This window comes from Apis dorsata, unplaced genomic scaffold (genome assembly GCF_000469605.1).
Source record: "Apis dorsata unplaced genomic scaffold, Apis dorsata 1.3 scaffold_220, whole genome shotgun sequence".
NCBI lineage: Eukaryota > Metazoa > Arthropoda > Insecta > Hymenoptera > Apidae > Apis > Apis dorsata.
In genome coordinates this window covers 1,770,317-1,776,359 of record NW_006263502.1, presented here as the reverse complement: position 1 = coordinate 1,776,359, position 6,043 = coordinate 1,770,317, and the positions used below count along the sequence as shown (strand labels likewise).

General features: G+C 41.5%; 1 long non-coding RNA gene across 1 annotated transcript in view; it reads left to right on the top strand.

The window, feature by feature from the left end:
• LOC116185590 overlaps positions 1 to 5,789 on the top strand; it is an 18,858-nt gene extending 13,069 nt beyond the window's left edge. Inside the window, exons 2-3 of the long non-coding RNA XR_004150445.1 lie at positions 1,429 to 1,463; positions 5,668 to 5,789. This is a non-coding gene — a long non-coding RNA (uncharacterized LOC116185590). The remainder of the gene's footprint in view (positions 1 to 1,428; positions 1,464 to 5,667) is intronic.
• Positions 5,790 to 6,043: the final 254 nt, after the last annotated feature.

Sequence of the window (6,043 nt, the reverse complement as noted above, 5' to 3'; positions counted from 1 at the left end):
TTTTTTTTTTTTTTTTCCATTCGCGTTGGCCGCGAGATACGAGTCTCGTTTTTTTACTTTAAACTTTTGTTTCGTCCCGATATATAAACGCGTATTATTGGAAGCGTAAAAGAAAAAAAAAGAACGGGAGTATCGACGAGATGTAAATCGAGTCTCGAAATGCGTGTTTGATTTTGTAAATGCTAACATGTTGTGAGAACGGGGGTTTATTTCCCAGCAGATAGCGAATAAATATTAATTACCTGCTATTGGCCGACGAGCAGCGTGTAATCGGGGCGCGCTCGCACGCTTTTCTGAAAATAATGCGCGCCGTATTAATTTTCCCTGGATCTTGTATATACCTCCCTTCTTCCCCCCCCGTATGCCGTATCGGGTTATACGTCCAATTTCTCATTCGATCGCTCGTTAATTTATTCTTGGTGCGCACTTTTCGCGAGATTTTGTAAAATATTTGAAAAGTATGTCGTAGTAAGAAAATAGGACTGAAAATTTTCGACTTTCCTTTGAGAATTATCGAGAAGAATAGGCTGTCGTTAAATTGCAATACTCGATACCGAAGAGAATTCCCTTTTCGACTCGATTTTACGACGAGAAGCTTGCCTATGGAAAATGTAGTAACGATTGTTACGGAATGCATAATACGCGGAATTCAACACGATATATATATATATATATATGTATATACGCAACACGATACACCGCATGTAGAGAAGAAGGTATCCCGGGTATCATTTATGGAAGTTGCGAGCAGGCAAGACGCGGGCCTCCTCGCTCGAGAGAACGAGGAAGGAGACGAGTCGAGTCCCGATAATTCCAAGAGCGGAAAATAGATCGTCGCTTAACGCGGAGCGGGCGTATAAGTAATTCTGAAGTTCCATTAACGTTAAATCCAGAAGATCTATTGTCGTTGGTATTTTACCATTCGCGCGTTTCCCCCGCATAATGAATACTCGCAGAAACGAGACAATAGGGTGTAATTTAGTAAACGGCCGAGGTTCGCGTGACGAGCATGGCCCGGGAGGCCGTTACAACCAGCTATATAACGACGAAATTGAGACGTATTCCGAATGGATTGCTTGGCTCGAACGAGCGAACCAGCCTTTCCCACGAGCATCTTCCTTTCCCCTATGTGTATATATATATATATATTCTCTCCCAAGTTCCGAGCTATTTCGCCGGCTACATCCCCTTCCTTCGGGGTCAAGAAAATGGGATCGCTCGAAATCGGATCACGGTATGCGTCGCCGCCATCGTGGCGAAAAAACGTGGATGCGAATGGCGATCTTCCATCCATCCTGCGCTCGTCTTTCGAATATTTTTTCACGAGCGCGACGATTTCTCGATCCCCTTCCAAGAGATCCGATTCTATTGCATCGTATCATCGTTGAACGAAATTTCTCTCTTGCGTTCTTCTCGATCGAGAGAGAGAGGAGAGAGAGAGAGAGAGAGAGAGAGAGAGAGAGGTCGATGTGTGTTTGTTCTTAACGAACGAACAAACGAAAAAAGTGGAAAAAAAGAAGAGGGAAGGAGAAAGGAACGGGGGAGGGGATTCGAGAAACAATGGGAGGGACGAAAAGTCGAGGGGCAAAAACGCGGAACAGTGGAGGCAACGGATAAGGGAAAAAAAAGGGAGAAAAAATGATATTGTTGGGTTGGCGAGATACACTTGGCTTTCTCTCCCTCTCTAATACAATTGCACACTTCTGCACCAAGTTCTTCGGGTGCTCTACGGAGAATGGGTTGGATCGGGGTAGAGCTGGCCTTTTCTCCTCGCGAATGCGAGTTGCCTATCTTGCCAGGAGGGTGCAGTTACACCTAACGGCATGGCTGCACTCCTTATTAATAGGTGCGCTTGGAGAAGAGCTCACGCCACCACCGACCGGACCAACCCAGAGCGAAAGGTGGCAACACAATGGATTTTCTCTGTATGGGGAAGCGGGAGATCCCCTCCCTCCTCCCTTATTTATAACGCGTCGTTTGGACGAAGGAATGGCCGGGGCTCGCGAGTAAATCGTTCTGTCGTTTATTAACGGTATCCATGAATTGGGTACCGCGCCCCCGGCGTTTGATGAATTTGCGTGAACACGCGTCGTTGTTTCACCAGTATTCGTGAAATTATTATTCCCTCGCTCCGTTTCAGAATTCCGTTTATCTCGTGATTTCTCACTCCCTCCACGGTCGTTGGGATGGAATACGCCCAATACGTGTTGGTCAGAAAGTGCGATTAAGATGGGAACGAGGGGGGGATGGTTGATTTATCGTTTCTTTCCTTTCTTTTTTTTCTTCTATTTAAATCTCGCGTTCGGATATATTTGCATGGAGGGGTATAATAAAATCCTTCTCGATACTTGATCTTGAAGGCGTGCATGGAGAGAGAAAGAGAGAGAGAGAGAGAGAGGATTAAGGGGAAACGAGCCCGAGGGATATTGCCTTCAGATATTCATTAATCCTTTTCGTCGAGCAATCTCTTTCGTTCGGGGTGCCGTAATACGGTTTACCCTGACAGTGGTCCAATTTATTTTAACAGACGTACAAACCACCCCGTAGCCCGTACTTACTGTCCAGGCCGTTCCCCGCAGCGGGAAGCTTCTTATTAATAGCCGTGCTTAGAATCCGAAGGTCCCTGGTAGCACCTTGTACTTTGCTGGGGTTAACAATAGGTACAGGGAATGGTATAATGAGAGGCCATCCGCGCCAATGGCGATGTTGGTGAAGGACTTGCGTAACACGGAGAGGGAGAGGGAGGGAGAGGAGGAGAGGGAGAGAGATAGAGATAAATTCGACGGAATTTCGCTGGAATGTGTCTATGATGAAATAATGGATCGAGGAAAGAAACGGTGTCTCCATCTTTATTGTTCCGCCATTTATCAATTTGCTCGAACGTATTATACGAGTGTCGGGCATAACGAGGTATATTTAATCCCATTGCTCGCCAATTTCGATAATTTATCCAATCAGCACCTTTTCATTACGCAAATACCATTGTTCCAAAAATCAAAAATCAAAGCTCGTTAACTCGAAGCGCTTACTACTGCGCTCTAATTAATCTAATTGATATCATTTCTCTTTGAAATATTCGTCTAATTTATACAACTGTTAATTTCAATTTTTTGAGAGATATCAAATGTAATTTTTGATTGGTTTAGTGGTTTAGTATTCTTTCGTTCGTCACATTTTCAGGAGGAAATTCGTAACTCGTGCTTCGAATCTTTTGCTTTGTATTTTGAGAATCATTTGATACGATGAAATTAGCGTCGATGTTTTTTTAAAAGCATCCGTTTCATTATCATATTCTTGTTAAACATCGAATATGTTTCTCCTTCGAATGTATTATATTTCTTTTTGAAATATATTATTCCACAAAAAATTCGAAATATTTAAGTATTCATAGGAGGAGTACTTTTGGAGTATTCCAGGATATAGCTAAAATAAACAAAAAAATCGTAGATAAAAATATCGATCGAGGCTTCTTCATCAAGTTACGATTTAATTTCGTGATCAAATTTTGCGTTTGAGAGCTCAACCTTTCAAAGATATATCCCATGAATATATTAACATCCTGTATATCCCGAGAGATACTCACGAGAGGTGTCTCACCGGAATCGAAAGTGTGAATTTATAAAATATTTACTGTTTATTTTTTTCCTCCCCTTCCCTTCCTAATCCATTTTATTTACCAGAATGAAGAATAACGAGCAATACGAACATGATTTCTTTTTTTAATTATTTACACTCCGAATGATGTTTTATATATATCCTTGTTGCGACACCAAAGGGATAGCATAGATGACTGGCATGCGTCGGTTAAGCGAACTCTCGAAGTTAATTACTCTTGGTAATTACAACTCGGGGCCCGAGGCACTGTTAATGTACAGGTTTTGTCGGGATTTTCTTTCACGCGGCTTTGAATTACCCCGCTTCCACGCTAATCCTATACATCGCACGGAGCGTATACGCCGGCGTCGGTTCTTCGCCGTCCGATTCCGGAGTAAATTTAATTCGAAAGTGTTTTCTCGACCCCCTTCGAAAAATTCGTTTGAAAAGTTATTACTCGAATTATCGAATCCGTTGCTCCACGTTCTTCGGTTTCGTTCGGATCGAGAATAAAATTCGAGGGCGATCGTTTTTGGAGCTGAATTAGTCGAGTATTATTATTAACGAGAAAAAAAAATGAAATATTTGTGAAAGAATAAATGTGATGACGCGTTTATAATTAATAATCCCTTTATTTTCGATTTCAATCGTTAAATCTGTTTTTTTATTTATTATGAGTCGTTAACAATTTTTATTAACGATAGAAATTACATTTTTCCATGTTTGTTTGTTGTTCAAACACGCCAATTTATGGAAAAAAATTACCACGTGGAAAATTACGTGTTTTGAAATATATATATATTTTACGCGTAATTAAAAATTGTTAAATAATAATTCATTTTGAAAATCCATGTCTGCAAATCCATTTTTTATTACGCGTTAAAATTTCCACCGCAAAATCTTTTATAGGCTGTGAAAAAAAATTCTTCTCCGTCAATCATTAATAATTGAAAACGAGAAAGAACTCGAAAGAATTAACTAATGGATGAGATAAAGATAAAGATGTACTGCATACAGAAAAAAATATATTCCTTTTTTTTTTCGTTCGAATATTTTCGATCACAGATCAAAGGGATACATCGTTAGAGGTTTCGTTTCGTAAGCATAATCGAAGCTAGCGATTCGACGTATCCCCGAAGCGAGTTGTTTTGGTTTCGACGTGCCGGATCGGAACTGATTGACGCTCTGGGATATACTACGGTTGACCTGGAGTTAATTAGGGATCCTAAGCGAGCCACAAGCTCGCCCTGAGCCGCTCCGATCTAGCCCCATTATAATTAATTAATTAGCCGTATGAGACGTGACTTAATGGGCCGTCCATCGATACGCGGCGCGACGGAAATATCATTCGCGCTTTATCTTTCACATCCGAAAAGATTATTCACGGAAAGAGTCTTCTTCCTTCGAGCTTCCACGATTCTCTTGGAAACGTTTGAAAGAAAGGAAGGAATAATTTCGAATAATCCTCACAGATTCATACTTACCCCATAGAATATGGAATATAGAATCCATCCGAATCGGCGCATCGTTCCATAAATCTATTAGCATGTAATGGAATTTCACGAACGGGGTAGCTAGATTATCGTCCGATTGAATCTTGATTGTGCCATGTCTGCAAGCCGATTGAACCAGCTGGTGTAAATTTAACCCTCGTGTAGCGTGTCTTCGAGCTTGTCAAGGCAAGTTCAATAATCGAAACGTGGGGGTGGTGGATAAGGGAGTCCGATATCGCCCTCTGATATGATACGAAGGATACGTGGAGGCGAGGAATGGGAAATGATCGATCGATCGATGGAGCTTTGGTGTATTTTTATTAACCGAAAGCCTATGCCTATAATAAAGAATGCTATGTGTATACATATCCTCTATCTATATACAGTAAATTCATCATCCACAACGTCACCGTATAACACATTTGGCAACTCGAGATCGCGCTTTTCTCCGTTCTCTTGTTTCTTGGCAGGAGTGTCGCGGCACTTGGTCGCGTTTATTCGTGAAAATACCGTGTGCCGGACGATCGACGACACGCGGAGGATTATATGAGAGATATAAAGAGGAAAGAGGGAGAAAAAGAGAGAGAGAGAGAGAGGAAAAAGTGATCGAACCACACCGTGCGAGGCAAGGATCCTTTCACGGCGGTGGTCACACTTGTAGAATAAAAAGAAAAAAAAAAAAAAGAAAGAAAAAAGAAGAAACGAACGAACTCGTCGTCCTCTGTGAGATCGCCTTTTTTTCAATTAACCTCTTTTCAATTAACCTTTTTTTCTTCCCAACGTTGATCGTCGGGGGACTATCGATTAGATTAAGTGTAATATTGCTTGCGCAGCGCTGTAGAGGGACTCTTTTCTCGCGACACGCACGATACGGTATCGTCTTACGTTGTATCGTTAATTATTTACAAAAAATCCTCACGTATCGTACACACAATATATAATTATGCGAGCATCGA